At 41.1% G+C, this 19807-nt stretch overlaps 1 protein-coding gene across 7 annotated transcripts in view; it reads left to right on the top strand.

The window, feature by feature from the left end:
- The window catches only part of LOC117512423 (neuron navigator 1-like), a 261229-nt gene that overhangs the window by 156619 nt on the left and 84803 nt on the right, over positions 1 to 19807 (top strand). The window lies entirely within an intron of this gene.

Below are 19807 nucleotides of genomic sequence, written 5' to 3'. Positions count from 1 at the left end.
CCTTGACCCTGCCCATTTTTAATGTGCCTCATGCTCGGGCTACTGACCGTGCACTTGCCTTTGTCCCCCAGACACAGTTTGAGTGCCATCATAGTGCAGTAGATTTGTGTCGCAAACAGATGCACAGATCTGATCACAAATGAGAGACAGCAAAATCTCCTTCTTGCCCTCTGCGATGATTGTTATTTTTAAAGATTATTCTGAGTTGACATGTTTCAGTCCCATTACGACAACATGCACAGACAGATATGCTCTTAAGTGTATTGATTCTAGATTTTGCGTGTTCATGTGATCACGGGGGTGGGGCATCTTCATTGCTCTTTTTGTAACCCTGACCTCCAAACATCCATTGACCTTTTATGTAAACCCATTAGAGCAAAGTGGCCTGAGATCAGGACATTAGGCACAAAGTACACATGAGCACTTGATGGTCCACACCATCAGACAAACGGCACACAAAGACACACGCTTTCGGTTGCGAGTCTCACAGGACCAACTAGGGTGTTTTTAAACTGTGTGTGTGACTTGGATTTCTGTGGCTGTCAAGCGACTGATAAATGATCAGACACACATGCACACTCACACATGTACGCCTCTTAGACAGTCACCACCCTAAACGTATGATCTAGTCCAGAAGTGGAACCAGAAGATGTGAGTCTGTGTACATGCATACACGAGTGTCAAAATGTGTGTGTAATCAAACATTAACTGTGAGTTCCAGCCAACGCAAATATTTTTAGTCACAGTGAGACCAATCCACCATCAACTCATCTGCTGCTGTTTGTGTGTAGTATCATGTGGACTGTGTACAAATAGCCTGCAGAGCGTGAACAACTGCACCGAGTACCTTTAACTCAAATGATTCAACCAACAAAACATATATTGTTTAAAGTGAGAGATAATTTGTACTGTTGGGATAGGCTGTAGCTTAACTGGAGTAAAGTGGCTGAAGATGAGTGAGTGAGACAGTTTATTAGATGATCTATAGACAGTTGCTGTGAGTCCTGTGCAGTGGTGATGGCAGTCCAGTCTCATTTTTTTTCATGTCTGTCACAAAAAATGCCCAATTTTTGTGACATGGTTTTTTATTTTGCTACTTATAAATCCTCCCCTTCTCTTAACTCTAACCATAACCATGGCGTAAGTGTCTACCCTCCCCTAGATATAACCCCCCAGATCCCCCATCACCTCACATTTCATGTCCCCGTCACGAAATGAGTTTGTGCCCTTGTCACAAAAACAGCCCATTTTCGTGCCCACGTCACAAACCCATAGATTAATGTACTTTTCGTAATGCCGCCATGAACTGCCGTGAGACGTTGTTGGGTGGTGGTGGTGGTGGTGGGGGGGGGGTGTAGTCTGACTTCTTCTTGTTGAATTCTGGCATTCATCAGGGATGTGTTCTGGCTCCTTCTGTGTTCAGTTATCCCATGGACTGGATGTTGAGTAGGGTTGTGTATTCCAGCAACTTTGGTACCTTTGTCCATGAGGAAAGGTTCACTGACCTTGACTTTTTAGACAATGAGGAAGGAATGTATGCCCTGATCACAGCACTTGAGAAGCATCATCTCTCTTGGATCAAATAAATTTCAAGGTTTCAATGACTTCCTGGTCTCGGCTGTCAAAATTGTATCTGTATGCGGTTAAAGTGTCAAACCTGTTGAGAGATTCACTTATCTTGACAATGACATTTATGCCACTGCAAAGCATGCCCGTCTGTGGGATAGGAGTTGTACTACTAATATGCAGACCCGAGGTTGATTCCCAGTGTGTGTACTTCAGGCTACCTGTCTGTGTCCTTGGACAAGACCCTTTATCTGCATTGCCCCAGTCCACCCAAGTGGAAATGGGTACAGCTTTGGCTGAGAAGTAACCTGGTCTGGTGTACAGTCCAGTTGGAAACATAGGCCTTGCTCAGACTATGAATAAAAATCAGATTTTTGTGCATACCCTATTAGAATTAGAATTCCATGTTGCAGGTGTGAACAGTCAAAAGATTTTTTTTTTTATGTTTGCACATCCGTTTTGTTCAGAACGCTACATCTATAATGCCTCATGCCTGAAAGACATTGCAGGAGTCTCACACATTTGTATATTTACATCCAACAGCATTTATTTTGTAATGTCTTGTTTGGTTGATCAAACCATCATTTGAGCATACGTACATACATATCTAAACTTAAAAATATTAATGCACATGAAGTCACTAGCTTGGATTATTTTTATAATCTAAATCCTGTGAGTGACAGAGCTCTGTGTGCATTTAGTTGCAGTATTTGAATACCAGACATCAGTCATGTGACTGTTTTGATGCGTGTGACTTTCAATGCTAGAGAAACCGATGTGGATTAGATAGCAAATGAAGACTGCGACACTGACACACAGATCAGATCTGGTCACTTGCTATATATATTGTGGACTATCAATCAGTGAGATCAGATTTTAGTCGGATGTGTAAAACATTCGATTTGAGCAGGTAGTCTGAACAAAGCCTGCTCTCATCCACTTCATGCTAGGATATCCAGGGATTCACTCTAACCCACTGGGGCTCTTTATTCCTAGAAGATTTGTATTTCTGTGGTTTCTCAGAGACACTGATCAAGAGATGCCTGGGGAGACCTTATGGAGTCCAGAAGTTTTTGAGCAGAACAGTGTGTGCGATACTTATACCTATGCAGGAAACAAAGTTCCAAGTCTTGAGGATCCTCATGCTTCCTGTCTTACTGTATACTTGTGACACCTAGATACAAACCAGTGAGTGAAGGTGAAGATAGGGTATCTTTTGTGGAGGTTCCTTGGGTACCACTGTAATTACTTTGTGTCAAACGAACAGTTACTCAGGAAGACATGGACAAGGAATATCACATATATCATGAGGGTACATCAGCTGTGACATTTTGGCCATGTGACATGTTTCTCTTAGCATGATCCAACATGCAGGTGCCTCAGAGTTGAGAGCTTCAGAAACCTAAAAAGGCTAAGGTGATGTGCATGTTTCTGGCTACTTTTCAATGGTGGTGATGGACTCCCAGACCTGACTTGAATTTGTGTTAAATTAATTTAAATAAACACGATGATGTAATGTTTGAAAAGTTTCGAGTGTTGTGCACAGTGACAGACAGAAACATGCTATATTGTGGAAGTAAACATCCTTCCATCTTCTATACCTAATGTTGAACTTTTTATCATGCACAAACCTAAAAATATTAATGCACATGAAGTCACCAGCTTGGATTTTTCTAATCTAAATCCTGTTAGTCACAGAGCTCTGTGTGTGTTTAGTTGGTGTGTTTGAATACCAGACATCAGTCATGTGACTGTTTCGATGTGTGTGACTTTCAGTGCTAGAGAAACTGATGTGGATTAGATGGCAGACAAAGACTGCAACACTGACATGCAGATCGGATCTGGTCACTTGCTGTATATAATGTGGACAATCAATCAAACAATTTGTGTTAAATTAATATAAAATAAACATGATGATGTAATGTTTGAAAAGTTTTGAGTGTTGTGCACAGTGACAGACAGAAACATGCTATATTGTGGAAGTAAACATCCTTCCATCTTCTATACCCGCTTACTCCAGTTAAGAGTCAAAGGGGGGCTGGGGCCTATCCCAGGAGTCATAGGGCTTGAGGCAGGGTACACCCTGGACAGGATGCCAGTCTGTTGCATGGCCGCATATAGACAAACAAACACATTCACACCTGCACACACCTATAGATAATTTAAAGTTTCCAATTCGCATAACTTGCATGTCTTTGGATGTGGGAGGAAGCTGGAGCACCCGGAGGAAACTCACGCGAGCACAGGGAGAACATGCGAACTCCACACAGAAAGGCCACAGATGGGAAGTGACAGTGTGAATCACTAAGCCACTGTGCTGCTATTAAGTAAACAGCATGTGTTGTATAGGCCGAATTTGTTGTAAAGAAAGCACAGTGCATAGGAACAATGGTGCAGAGGGTAGAAAACATTTGACCTAATCAGTTGTCTCAAAAAATTTAAGTTGGACTAAGTCATCAGATTTTGCAGTGTGTGATCGCACAACTCAACCTTGTCCAGAGAGCAGATCTACAAACCACTGACCTCACTCATGTGAATGTGTCACACCCAAATGTAGAAATTAGCCGTCTGTCTCAGCGATATGAACCAGCTTTATGTCAAGTGTGGGCCATGTTGGTCCATGTTTATAACAGGAGCTGCTTTACAAGATATCGGATGTAATTAAACCTGAAAGCTGTAATGTTTTAATTTTTATCATTATTCTACAGAAGAGTGCAGTGGTGCAGACAGTGATGAGAGTTCGGCTTTAAGAGCCACATTGTCGTTTTCACACACAAACATGATTTGCCTATTGTGCTGGAATTGAAGACTCAGGATACAAGTCAGATTAATTTTTGCAGAAACACATGGTACTGACTCATTGGCTGGCAGTTAAAATGGTTACCACACCCACATGCATCATGATTCATGACCAGGCTGAAATGAGAGTCAGCACAAGGACTGAAATGATTACTTGAGTAATTCAAAATAATTCAATTACAAAAAATGTTCCAGGCAAATTCTTTGCCTCGAGGCTTTGTTTAATTCTTGTCAACAAAGTGTTCCGTAAACACGGCGCCACTGAAAATGCTGTAGTGTTGCCAACTTGGTGACTTTCTCACTAAATCTGGCAACTTTCCAAACCGTCTTGGCGACTTATTTTCTCAAAAGCAACTAGCAACAAATCTAGTTACTTTTCCTGCTGGTCATTGGAAAGTATTCTGGTGTTTGGCAACTCAAAAGTGAAAGCACGTATTGATCTACAGTCTCTGTTCTCACGGAGCAGCAGCGGGTGCCGCCGTTCGGTCCCCTCCGCCCCAAAGCACTCACAAGCGGTCAGTACACAGGGAGCTCCGTGCCAGCTGCAAAGTGCTGGGAGCAGAGCGGTCGGAGATCTACACTCCTCTGCGTTCAGAATGCAAATAAATCACGCACGCACGATGCCGCCATGGCTGATCCCACGCTATTTTAGAGCGGGATCTAAAACAAAAAAAAATTGTTTCTCACCTAAATCACAACAATGATCTCATCATTGAATCGCGAACCTCACTCGGACTGGGTCAGCCTATTTACCTCGTTTGCTGGCCATGAGAGGTTATCATTTTAGTGATGGTCAATTGTAACGGCAAAATAAATAAACAAACCAAGAATCAGTTTATTTGTACTTCTAAATCTTATTAAGGTGTTTTTACTCACTTTTTGTCTCTCCCATGAAATTATTGTTTTTTTTTACAGCATCTGTTATGATATAATATTATGCAAATAATATGAAAATTAGACAGTGATGTCATTTAGCAACTTGTAGTGACTTTTAGGACAGCCAATAGCTACTTTTCTTACTAAGGAGTTGGCAACACTGAACATATGTGGTGCATACACATAACCGGTGTAAGGAGCTAATCAGTGTAGCAGCAGAAGCTACAACTCTCCAATGCAACACACGAAGTCCATGTTGATTATGGGAAATAGGCCTATTGTATATTTAAAGCAAAGTAGTGCGTTTGTGTATTTAATAAAAAAAACAAAAAAAAAACACAATGCTGAGTTCTGGTCCACTGACTGCTCTGTACCTCACAGATGAAGCAAAAGGATCTCCACTTTAAATGAATCAAGTTATCTATTCAAATAGTACCTTTATTCTGATTCATTTAGAGTTTTCATCAACAGGGTGCACAGTGGATTAATCAATGCGGGTTTTGCGGAAAAACTGCATTCCACAGGCCAGTTTTTTCACACACTGTGCTCACATTGACACGCAGCCTGTCAGCTGACTGGGAATTTTTCCAACCACCTGTGGTTGTCTCGGAAAGCTCTGAAACTCGTAACGATGTGAAAAAATGAATAATTACCAAGAAAACAGAGAGGGAACACCATAAATTTGAAAATCTGCATGATGGCACAGCGACATTGTGCCATTGCTTAGGGAGAGCCCTGACACTATTAATATTGTTTTAAAATGCATACATACTTTTTATCCTGATCATATATGCACTGATATATTCACCTTCCAAGGTGATGTGTTCACCAATGTCTTTTAGAATTATTAAATTTATTCAGAAACAAATGAAGGGTATTTTTTTCACAGAGCCAGGTGACAAGATTGGTTCTGCCCTCAAATCAGTATCAGATTTATTGCCAAGTAAGTTCTCACATACAAGGAACTCGATCTGGTGTTATTTGTGCATAAACAACAATAATAAAAAAGAAAAGGAAAAAAATACTTCTGTAAGAAGTAGAAGCATCCAATAGTCAAATGGGCAAGACTATGTTCACTGTTAAATATAACAAACAGAACCAACAAAATATCGGGAAAATCTCCAATACGTGGCAAAGCCAGGAATTGCAATACTTTTCTTGTAATTACTGCAAGAAAACCACCAAAGCCTGAAACCACCTGATTACAAAGACACACACACACACACACACACACACACACACACACACACACACACACACACACACACACACACACACACACACACACACACACACACACACACACACACACACACAGTTAACTGAACATAAAACTAACTCTCAGAAAACTTAGTGAAAATGTTTTGGCTTTTCTGGAATAGATACCATTAAATCTTTAAATGGTTTTGTGTAAAGCACTGGAGAGTGTACATTTTATGACATATTTAAACATTGCAAGGTGGGACATTTTGGGACTTTTGTGACCATTCTTCCAATGTGAAAGGCTTCTTTTGTTGTCTTTATCTAACAGCAACAATGCTATATGTGCAAAAGTGTGGGATTTTATCTGGTTAATCTCTGTTTAGTGTTGGACAGAAGGTAAAGATTTTCTAATTTACATAATGTGACAAGCGGCCTGAATCACACAAAAGGGCCATGTGGTCGCTGACTCTAATGTTGTCTTATGTGGTCATTGGGGAGAGCCTAAACAGCAGATGGTGATAATGTGTGCTTGTAAGACACATGTACATGAAATTTATATTATGCAAACAGGGCTCATATTTTCATGAGGTGGTGCCTCCTGTGGGTATTACACCAAAGCCAGTGGAGGACCTACAACCTAACAGTGCTACACCTAAACAGGTTCACTGTAGCATAGAAAGAACCTTCTGCAACCACTGCTGATAATAACGAGAAATATACTATTATTTTCCACTGGGGACTGTTCTATCCAGGAAATATGAAAAAAAAATGGAATAAGCTCAGACAATACAATTAAAATGATCAGATTTTTGCGTAGTCCATCAATATAGAACTTACAGATTGCAAAAACGTGTGATGAAGAAATCTGAGCTCCGATTCAGCAACCCAAAATTACCTTAAATCAGTTCTCAAAGTCCATGTAAGAATTTTTTTTTTTTTTGACCGGTCTAATCAATCGATTGTTTCACTCGAGGCACAGCGTTCATTCTTGACTTAATCCAGTTTATCAAATTCAACTATTAGGATTATTTGTCAGTTTCGTTTGAGACTAATTGTTTTTGAAATGGTTATAACAGCTCTGTCAATGGTGAAAGGGTTAAACTAGTTTTAAACTGGCAGATTTTAAAATGGACTAGTTTGACTGGTTGTGAAATTCTGATCAAATGTCTCTGGAATTTGTGCAGTTCTTTAGTGAAAACAACTAACTTGAACACAGTTCCTTGAGTGCTGAGAAATTCTACAGAGAACATTTTTCTATTTTCTGACAATCGATTAAAAAAAAAAAAGCAAATTAATCAACACGAAAAATGCAGTTGATTCCTGATCACATCATATCTTTCCATAAATCTTGTAGAGATTCTTGTGAGCTGAATGGAAAGTGAGACGCTTCCTCCAGTTTGCTTTGGAGGAGCGAACGCGACATCGTGAAGAACCTCTGGAACTATCATTTTATTTCTATATGTGTATGAACACTCATGCTGAGGAATGTGCGTGTGCGTATGTTGGAGGATCAGGGAGTGGGACCCCAGAACACATGCGTTGGAATGTGAAGTGTGCGTTATGAGCAGCCCAAGGGTGAGGAACGTCTGCTGAAGTCAGTGTAACAAATTTATTTGGCATGAGCAGCATGTTTGTTATGAGTGACAGCAGGTGATGGGTGTGGGCTCATGCAGGCAGCGCCCCACTGCCTGTTGGACACATGTGCTGCTGTATGCATTTAGACATAAAACCTGTCTGTCCTGTCCACAGCGTGGGGAGTAATGTATGTGTCTGTTTTATCTCAGTGAAAGAGAATCTCTGATGCAGTCAATGGGCCTTTCTTTGTGTATTGTTCAGGTGGTGTTTGGACAACCTTTGGCAGGTGTTTTGTGGTATTGGACTCACATCTTTAGTCTCTTTGTGAGGCTTGACTTAATTTAAAGAGAGCTAAAATTTCACAAACACATTTTTCTGTATTTGTGTCTTTTTCTTGCATAGTTGTCTTGCTTCAAGGGGCCGGCTTTTAGTTCACACTTCGCTGGATCATTGGCCAACTACACATGCACACTTCATCATGAGCTATTTCATGGTGGAAGCACATTAAGATTGCGTTTCAACATTTGGCTTTTCATTAGCGCCGTAGTGTAAAACAGTTCTGAAAATCACCCAGAAATGTGGAAGATGATGTAACCTCATCACTTTTTTAATTCCTGTGCAAGGTGAGACTGCACGGACACAACTCGCCAATCTAAGCTATGAAGAGGCTTCATCATAGGATAGAGGGTCATGTTTCCAAGTGTTGCTGTGAACAGTTTGGTTGACTCTGCCTTTGGTGAGTTGTGCCAGATCTACTCGCTCACCATCACTAATCATAAAAGAAATGTAAGGGTTTTACTAAAATAAAATAATCTCAAGAGATTTTTCACACAGAATTCCTCCTCCTTCCCTTTGATTGACCAGTTGTCATTTTAAACACTTACAGAAGGAAAAACCACCCTCAAATGCATCTGCCTCGCCTGTAGATGCCAACTGCACATTCACATCATATCTATGTGTGTGAAGTAAAAGCCAGCTCAAAAAGCGTGTTGTGTACCCTCGTACGTACATCCATCCCACAGTCCACATCTAGTATCTCACGGTACTGCAGATACTGTTGTTTATGCAGCAAATCTTGAAGATTACCATTTGTACCTTAGTGTAGTGGAGTTTCTCAGTATTAGATGTTCATTTGTTGCTGGTTATGAACACAGACTCTACTTCAGTGTTACTGTGATTAAATTAGTGTGCTGTGTGTGATACAGCTGATTACTCTATTTTGTTAAACTGCCATATTTCCTTGATAGCCGGACCTTGAATATGGGCCTGCCTCATTTAATAGCAGGATCAGTATTTTGTCTGAAAAAAAATTAACACCTGCCTTAAATAAGCGTTGGGCATTATGGGCATTAAAAAGGATTACATTTGCCCGAGTCACTGATTTTTTATTTTTATTTTTTTCTCTAAGTCACCTGTGGAATTGTACTGTAATTGTACTGTATGGCCTGATCAATGCTTCTACAACTCTGTAACTCCGTGGCCATGCAATGATGTCAATGTGGGCGTGACCCTTTCAGAGTTCTCCATCACGTTAGGTGGTGTTGTAATGCCATTTACTGCAGGAACAGGGGCTTTTTCTTGACCAATTTGTCCCTCAATGAGCTCCACTTCTTTATACAATTATCAAGTCCCAAAGTAACATTACGGTATGTGTAAGTTCCCTCCATGAATTGTGGGTCATTTGAGCATCTTTGTGGTCTTCTTGAGTCCGTGATGTAAAGTTGGGCATAATTGTTTTCTGCCAAATGTCCTTTTATTTGATTCATGATCGAAATATAATCGGAATGCGCACTGCAAAAACCTTTAAAACATGATGAGAGAGGATCAAGTGAAACCAGAAAATTAACCAACCACAGTCCTTGCGGTCTCCATCTTTTGGAAAGTGTACGTCAGGCTACAGAGAGGGTTCACTGTGATGCAGAGGGCTGTGATCTAAAGTGGTTGTCTTTGGTTCTCCACACCCAGTGATATGTGTGAAATTTAACACCAGTGCAGGAAGCAAGCAGCCTTTTGTCAATAATCACAGCCTTGAATCACAGCCTGCCTTGTTTAGGTGCCGGGTCTGAGCACGGTTTGAAAAAAATAAACACCTGGGCTTTTAATCAAGGAAATATGGTAAATTAAACATCATTTTGGTGTCTTTGGTTGCTTGCTTGCATGGCTAAGGCTGGGCATATACTGTACCATATTTTTAATCGTTGTACTTGGCTCCAGCTTAAACTGTGCAACAAAACCACAGGGTTTAAAAGTTCAGAGAGCATGATTCATGCACAATCCAGCTTTTGTGGCTTCTGTTTGTTCTTCTCGACAAGGGTCAGACAGAAGTCAGACTACCAGAGCAAGAATTTTAGCTGAGGAAGCTTCTGCGATTTGAAGCGAAACGTCCTCGCGTCAAGTAACTCAGTCCAGTCAAAGATTCAAGCTTCTCTACCACGATTCATGTTCTCACACTGTACGGCTCGATGCTCTAATGCGATCTGACTGCTCATATTGTACGTTCAAAACCCACACGTTGGGCTCGTGTTTCCAGAAGCAAAACGTAACAGAAGCTTTTTTTTTTCTTTTTAAAAAAAATATTTCATGCCTATCAGCGCGCACAGTGAGGGAAATCAGGTGGGGAGACTGAACGCATATGCGCGCACAGCAGACAGCAACATGATTCACGAGAGGACGGTAAAAAAAGAAAACAAACATTCATAACAGGTGTTGCTACTTACACTGTTGTACAAATAAACTATATTTCATACAGAGTCTTACAGTTGTGCAAGGTGCAGCAACTTACTCCCTCATCTGTCGTAAATCCTGTTATTGTCTGCTGTGTGTGTGCGCGCGCATATGCCTTCAGTCTCCCCCCACCTGATTCCACTCACTGTGCACGCTGATAGTTATGAACTTTAATATGATATTAGGTTATTGCGAGGGAACGCAAAAAAAAAAAAACACGACTTTACATGAGATCACTGTTTGCTCTCGCCGGTGTTTGCACATGCACAGTGCACAAGGTAATCAGCGCGTAGATGCTTGTAGCGCTGCTTCAACAGCACGGAACCCTTACGAGTCACGACGGCCGACCAAAATATCAAACAGGTTTGATTTTCATCCGACCATACGATTCCCGATCGGGAGGTGGTCGTGAGATGTTGAACGCAGCTCATTATTCCATGTAGACTGCACGATGCAGTACACATGATTAAGCCGAAACTCGGCGTGATCCAAAAAAATTCTCGCACGAGTGAAAAATCGGCTGAAAAAGGGCCAAAACTCGCACAGTGTAAGCCCGCCTTAAGATTCTACTTGTCAGGTTGATTACACTGCATTTTTTTAAACAATGATATTATGTCTGAATTCTCTACAGTGAAATCTGGGGTAGCTCAGAGGTTGGTTGTAGGTCTACTGTGATTCTTATTTTAGATGACACCTCTTAGTCAGATAATATGCAGCCATGGGATTAATTGTTATTGTTATGCTGATGATACAGACATGCATATGCCTGTTGTTTGTAATATATCTCATAATGCAAAACTGGAGACATGTCTGGCTGCAGCAAAAGCTGGATAGCATCAAATTTTCTACTCACGCAAACAGGGAAGATGTTTGTCATTGTTATTGGCCCTGTTTGATATAGACATGCTGATTTTACTATTCAGCATAGCAAAACGGTTAAAAATCTGGGTGTATATTTTCACTAACCTCTGTTGACTTGCATGTTAAACATAAGAAATGCAAATGTCCTTTTTTACTTACATAACACTGCTATGATTGTCGGACTGTTCTCTCATTTACCTCATTGTAGTACAAGGATTCTTCAAAACATTTAATTTGTTTTCTTCTTTCACTGGCTCCCGGCAATGGTTCGCTTTCCATCTGAGGGTAGATGGCAAGGCTTTGCTGCTAATATATGAAATATTAAATGGTTGCACACTGCTTTATGGTGAACCTTATCTGCCAGCATGAGCCCCTTCTTTTTTGGGTACTGGTTTATTGTGCACTCCTAGGGTAAAGAAATCTTCAGCAGCAGGCTGTAGAGCCTTCCCTTATCATGCTCCAGTGTTGTGAAATAGTGTGCCTGTTGAAATTACAAAGTCACATTACAATTCAGTTGAGATCTAAATCAGACCTTTTCAGCTAGTTCCAATAGGCAAATACTCACACTTAAATTCATTTTAATCTTATTTGATTACAGTTTTTTTTAAATGACTTATTTGCTTATCCCCGTTTTTGCCTGTGGCCTGTTTGTAAGTTGTATGTTGTTTTGTTCTTTAACTATCTGAGTTTTTCATTGTATTGTACATCACTTTGAAATACAAGATGTGAATGTGCTTTACAAGTAAAGTGCTTGGTATTGTTGTACTGTAACTGAGGACAAAGAAAGAAAGTAGTGTCACGTTGTTGCGTGACACATTCTTTGTTTGGAGAGATGGTATCGTGTAACGGTTGGGCCGATTAATAAATCTGGTGTCCACGCAGAGCCACTGCCCTTCTTTTAGTACATATCCACTTATACAATGGTGACGTGCTTCCGACATCTGTTATATGGTTAATAATTTATACCGGCTTGATCCTCATTGCTGTATACATGAGGCACTCCATCACATACTGCATTAATATTTGTAGGTTTCTCTAGCAACGTCGGTAGGTGTGTCTGTTTTCATGTGTCGGCATGTTTTTCCTTTTGCAGAGCCCCGATCGGCTCGATCTCTGTTTCAATGTCTCTGCTGCTTTAACTGATCAGCAACCAGTGGGCAGTGTGCTTTATTTAAAATTGGCACCACCCTCTTTTTTGCTCCTCCTTCTCTTTTATTCTCTTGCTTGCTCACGTGTTTCAAACCAAAACATCCCCTGTGCAAACTTAAACCTCACAGCCGTTAAGTCAGCTGACGTATCTGGAAAGCTGCCAGAGGAAATTCTACCCCAGGATCTAAGCCCTGTGTTGGGCCTCTGAATACCGGGGTTCCCCCTCGTGAGCTCCTCCTCAGTTCTTACTCCTGGAGTAGAGGGTGGGACCTGCTCCCCAGCTACATCCCAGACTGAAATACTTAGGAAGGTGATTTTAACAGCCATTCCACCTTGTCCCAGGAGGGCGTTCCTTCCTTTGCTTCATGCTGTCTTGTAGGGGGAAAAGGGACTTTGGAAGAGAGGTTGAGGTGCTTCAAAGTTCAAGGGTTGTCGGGCCAATTCAAAGCTCTGCTGCTCACTGCCGAACACACTCAGAATCTTTAAGAGGATTTTCCAAACTTTTACATGAGAATTCAGTAAGGTATATCTTATATATTATATTCCAATACTAAGGTGGAACTATGCCAGTATACTAAGGTATATCTACAAACGAAGAGTAAAATAGAATACAAAAGAGTAGAGTAGAGCCACTTAGGTGCCTGGTCTTGAGAACCAAGGATGGTTAACCAAATTTAGCAGTCACCATTAGAAGACATGTTTACGCCAATCTGGCTTCATGTTATGTTTGAAAAGAGTAACTTTTCTGAAACCTCAATAACATATTTCACTCTGTGAGTCCTCATAATATTTTTGTTAAATATACTTCTTTCTTTCTAAACACAATCACATTGCTGGTAAAGACAAGATTATGACGCACATAAGACGTGTTTGTGTTGGAGTCAAAACCAGTCTCACAAGACTGGGACCTGATCCTGACCTTGATCACAGGAATCACTTTTTTAAAGCAGTAGATCATATTCTGAAAATATTTGTCTATTTAGACTGTACACATGTTTAAAATGGTTTTGCAAAATTAAATTGGAGAGCTGTTTTCCATCTACACAGAGGGCAAGATAACAAAGCAGGTTAGTTGAACTGCAACGTGGAGGTGATGGTCTAAAGCAGACCTGGGCAAACTGCGGCCCGGGGGCCACATGCGGCCCTTTGCATGTCTCTGTCCGGCCCTCATGAGGTCTGTGATTATTATTACATATATTAAAAATGTCAAGCTTGTGTGTTGCAAATCAGAGAGGTTTATTTAGGTATATTTAAATATTTACATATTATTACAATAATAAAAATTACCTATAAAAGCTATTAAATAGGTAATTTTTTGTAAAAAATTGTAATGGGAGACAGCCGAGTTATCGATGGTGTGGCCCTCGGACATAATTCAGGTTCCCTATGTGGCCTCTTGTAAAAATTAATTGCCCACCCCTGGTCTAAAGGAAAACAGGGTTATGCCCAGTGGATGCTGTTTGATTCCCTGTCAGGCAGGAAAATCACAAGGGGTCCCTTGAGCAAGGGCTTTGCTCCCAGTGTGCAGCTGAGCGCCTTGTGTAGCAACCTGCTGACATCAGTGTGTGTGTGTGTGCGCAAAAGGGCAACCCAGTCTCATGGGAGTTTGTGGGATTGGGTTACTAAAAGTTCATTGATCTATGGGTTTGTGACGGGTTAACGAAAATGGAATGTTTTTCATTTCACGTTTGGTGAGGGTACACACATACTATGGTTGTGGTTAGAGTTAGGAGAAGGGGACGATGATAAATAGCAAAATAATAATAAAAAAAACGTGTTGGGGCACAAAAACGTGAGACCAGGCTGGAAAGTGTCAATGGGCCAATGTGAGACATCATTGTAAAGTGCTTTAAACATCTGCATCAGATAGAAGAGCACTAAATGCAGTCCAACTGATGGACGTAAAAGACAACAAATATTAAACAATCGGGGCAGCATGGTGGCTTAGTGGTTAGCACTGTTGATTCATAGCAAGAAGGTCATGGGTTCGATTCCCACCTGTGGCTTTTCTGTGTGGACGTTACATGTTCTCCCCCTGTTTGCGTGGGTTTCCTCCGGGTGCTCCGGTTTCCTCCCACATGTAAAGACATGCAGGTTAGGTGGATTGGAAATTTTAGAATTGTCCAGTTCTCCCTTGCAAAAGAGGTCTTGATCTCAATGGGACTAACCTGGTTAAATAAAGATTAAATGAAGGACCTGTCAAGTTTTGGCAAAGCCATGAAAGTCTAAATGCTGTGATCATGTCTGAAAAGGGGATATGGTTTAGATTTTGTTGTGGCATTTTATCCCAGAGTGTTTGTAATGTTAATTCTTTGTAGTGTAACTGCATTTAAAGCTGCGGATGCACCTTGTGCGAGTGGGACTTTGGGGCGTGGGGCAGGGTGGGGGCAGTAAATATAAAGTTTAACTCTGCTTTTATGAACTAAGAAGAGAAAGAAGAATCTTCCCCCATGAGGTTCTTTCCCAGAAATAATTTATATACCTCTCTCAGCTGCTCCTATTTTCCTTTTTGGGTCTGAGAGTGTGAGAAGACCAAGATGACCTTCTTACTGTCAGAATGGTTGACCAAAGTTTTGGGTTTGATTTCTTCACATGAAATTCCTTATATGAAGCTTGCAGGCTTGTGTTATGGCGTCTGTCCTGTTTCATTTCACAGAGCTCTAATAGTTTAGAGCCAAGTCAACTTTCAGCTGTGAAATGTGGAACTCTGAGCAGACTTCATCTGTTCACTCTGGAGAAGTAAGACAGAGATTCAGTGATACACTCTGAGTCAGAGATTGGCTGCGGAAATTTGTTCTCTTTTCAGGTCAAATTATTTTCTCAGTCGTACCGTCTCCACCATCACACATCAGAAATGTGATGAATTTATCCTCATTACCTACTAAGTAATTACTGCAAAAGTGGCACAAAACTGTTATTTTGTCATATTAATGGGTCGTTTTTTTCATCCTTATACAGAAGAAACGTGGAATTTCTATGATGATGTCATCATAAAATGCAACAGGTGATGGAGCACCCAGGATTCAGACATACTGATGCTGAGAGATTTATTTTATTTTACCTTTATTTAACCAGGAATTTGCATCAAGATTAAAAATCTCTTCAAAGAGAGACCTGGCCAAGGTAGTAGATAATCACAACATACTAAAATGCAATAAACGCATGTTAAAAAGCTGCAATAAAACAACTATTCAAGCAAGAAAAACATGCATGTCTCTGACACGACACTCTTTATGATGCTTATAAATCGTTAACCTGGGACTTTGCTGGACTACCAGTCATGTAGATCAGGGACCAACCTTTTCACTGACTACAGTGCTAATTTGTCTTACTTTTTTCACAGTCTGGAAAATATTTGATTAAAAATAATTTCTTACAGTGCCTAACAAACTAAATAAATAAATTCACTCCCCTAGAGATTTTGAATATATATTTTGAGGACTGGGTGGTGGTTTTCATAATAGGTAGCTTGGGTGTGGGCATTAAAAATTATGTCTGGAATAACTGCCTCAATAGCCGTGGACTAACAGTGGAGCTAACTTTACCAAGCTAATTACTGCTAGTGGCGCTAATATACAAATTATTAAATCATGCTAAAATATCACTCAACTGAAATAATGGACTTTTAGATTGTCTGTCAGTACAATTAACTTCACAATAAGCCATATTAGTTCAGATATTTGTAATAAAATGCTCAGAAATTATAAACGCGGTCAAGTTCACAGTAGCTGGGATCCACTGCTAGCAGCCAGTGTTAGCATGGCCCTCTACAGGCCGGCACACTAGGTGTCACACAAACCACACTAACCTTATGGCTTAAAATAGCTTAAACTGATGAAGTATATAAAAACTCACAGTTGTCATGAAAGGTGAAAAAGCCTCTTGACATCAGAACCCTTTTTTGTGGGGACCATGCTGCAAATATGTTTATTTCTACTGTAAATTTGCACATTTTACCATCGGTATCTACAGGGAATGACTTGATTTTGGATCCAGCCTCAAGTGGCAGTTCAAGGAACTGCAAGATTTGGTGCGTTCACATTGGCGGTTGTCGCATGCATTGAACTTGTTTCATTTCCTTTCAGGTGCATGAGCATTCCATCCAGAATGCTCCAAGCTTACGTACATGTCACTGTCTTTGTGAGGGAAAACTCTGAAGGCCTATTCCAGGTGTCATACATGTCGTCCAGCTGGTTTAGTGCAACGCTCAGGACAAGATGGTCTTCCCATAGAAACTGTTGACAGTTAATCCACTTTAGGCAGGGATTGGAGGTTTGTGTGCAAGCAGTATTCATGGCTGTTTAAGCCCTGGGGCCAGTGCTGTCAGGGTTATACCATCAAAGGCACAAATTTGATGGCCATTCAGTGAAGCAACCTCCTATTTCTCTTCACACTTTTCCAGCTCCCTGAGCCGATGCTCCTGGCCAGCTCTCATCACACCGATGGAAGGAATTAGCAGTAATTATGTGCTTATTAACTATAGCCTGTCCCATAATCCTCTGTAATACCAAAACACTGCCGCGTGCCCTGGAGATTGATTGACCAGTTAGCTATCTCACATTGTTCCATTTCACAGTGAAACAACAATAAATATCACACTCGAGGACATGAATTTCCATGTTTAATGTGCTCAAACACAGGGTGTCCGTGTAATTGCGCCTTTGAGTCCTGTCAATGATTTACTGCACGTTTTGAATAATACAGCTCAGAAAAGCACCTTATTTAAGTAGGAAGTCAGTGCTCTACCTCCAAAGACAGATTTATTGCTAATTACAATAAAAGGATCCAATCCATCAACACAATGATGAATTTTCATTTAAAAGAGGTAGAACATGTGAATTACAGTGAAACTGAATGCAAACACTGTGACTCCACACAGCAGCCGATTTCTGATATGTTACACAAATGGGCATTTGATTTGCCTCGGTGCATGCATCACTTCCTTGTTTGTTGCTAGGATGGTACACTGTTTCCGTTTTCAGAAGTGCCGGTGTTATGGCTGAGCCCGTGAAGTTCACTAGGTGTCTCTTGGAGTTACCGAAGTTCACCGTTAATGATGTGCGGTGTATCGTCAGAGCATCAAGTACAACGCCACAGAATAAACTTGGAAAAGGTTTCAAGTTTTGCGTTTCGTCCTACCGCTGCAATTTTGAAGGTAAGACGCTGACACTAATTGAAGTAAGCCTGAGGTCGGCGCTAGCACGTGACTGTTGTTTTTTGGTCACAAACCAAATAACCATCCTGCTTCAGGTTACCCATGTTTGTAGAAATGCCCATTTTTGTATATTTGTATATTTAAGTGTTGGGAAAAAACAAAGCCAACGAGGTAATAGTGAGGGCCCACAGCTCCAGGTCGTAGTCGTCATCGTGGTAGGCGCGATCAAATCAGCAGTGGCAAAGTGTCACGAACACACTTGGGAAGTACTTGTGATGATAAAATGGTCTCTCCTAATCTTAACAACCCACTGTCTCTGCAGTTCCGAGTCCTTTGGAAAATTGTGGAAACTCAGTGGAGAATTGCACCTAGTTGATGCTGTGCAGAATGGCACACAGCAGTGGTGATTAGCCCTACTGTCTGTTTGTTGCTGAAACAATAACTTTGTCAGTTTACATGTCATGTTTGCCTAGAACATGACATGTAAACGGACAGAAGGTATAAAGGTAGGTAGAAGCAGAAGTACAAGTACGCGGCTAGCGAGCACCAAAGTGCCGGTTTTCTTGCTATGGCTGCCGGCACCGGATGTTTACAACCATCCTGACATCTCAGCAGAAGTTATGTCACGTTCCGGCGTGCACACAGCCCATTTAAAGTACAGTCACTTATTGGTTCTGTACATTTGTCATAGGTTTGTCTGCACTGACTATATATTCATTGTGTGCAATGTCTGTTGTGGTATGAGCTTTTCAAGATACAAAATGGGGAAACCTCGACTGGTTGTGGCCATTTTTGGTGTTCCACAGAACATTCCTGTCTTTACAGGAGGTGATGGTCTTGAGACCAGAGGATCCTTGGTTCAAATCCCAGCCTGATCAGAAAATCACTAAGAGCTCCCGGTGTGTTGCAAGCACGTTGTGTGGCAGCACCCTGACATCGGTGTGAATGTGAGGCATGATTGTAAAGCGCTTTGAGCATCTGATGCAGATGGAAAAGGCTATATAAATGCAGTTCATTTATCATTTACATCAATCAACACAAGAAAATATCAGAAATAGGGCTGCCACAGTTAGTCGACTAATCACGATTATGTTGACTATCAAAATAGTCGGCAACTAATTTAATAATCGTCATCGTGTATTTTTTTAAGCTTTATTTTTCTCTCAAAAATGCTGCTGTATCTTCCGCTGCCTTTCTGTCCTTGACCCACATGCGCAAAATAGTGGTAATCCGGGTCAGCCATGATGTCACTGGAAAAGTAATGCCCAAACAATATCATGGCTAGCAGGCAACGAAGCTCAAAAGTTGGGGATCATTTTAACCAAATTTAAGAGAAAAACCTGCAGTGCAAAATCTGCAAGGCAGAACTTGCCTTCCATGGCAATACAACAGGAGCACTGAACTATTCGTGTGCTGACGTGCTCTCAGATGAATATTCATTGTACATTGGGGAGGTGATGGTCTAGTGGTTAAGCGTTGGGCTTCGGACCAGAGGATCCTCTGTTCAAATCCCAGCCAGACTGGAAAATCACTAAGGGCCCTTGGGCAAGGCCCTTCATCCCAAAGTACTCCCAGTGTGTAGTGAGTACCTTGCATGGCAGCACCCTGACATCAGTGTCTGTGTGAATGGGTGAATGTGAGGCATCATTGTAAAGCACTTTGAGCTTTTGATGCAGATGGAAAAGCACTATATAAATGCATTTACCATTCTGGTTTTTTAAACCGGCGATGAACACAGTCATCTTTTCTGGGCAGTTAAACCTGCTTCCAGGTGGAGTGTGGATTGTGTTATCGGCGTCGTCACAGCGTCTTTCACCTGTCAACTGGATCTCCTGTTCTTTAGTTCCTCTTGAAGCCACAGAGTAAAGTGCATGACTGGCTCACAAACACAGACAAAAG

The sequence above is a fragment of the Thalassophryne amazonica genome, chromosome 6 (genome assembly GCF_902500255.1).
Source record: "Thalassophryne amazonica chromosome 6, fThaAma1.1, whole genome shotgun sequence".
Taxonomy (NCBI): domain Eukaryota; kingdom Metazoa; phylum Chordata; class Actinopteri; order Batrachoidiformes; family Batrachoididae; genus Thalassophryne; species Thalassophryne amazonica.
The sequence above is the reverse complement of the archived record's forward strand: the minus strand, read 5'-3'. Positions and strand labels throughout refer to the sequence as shown.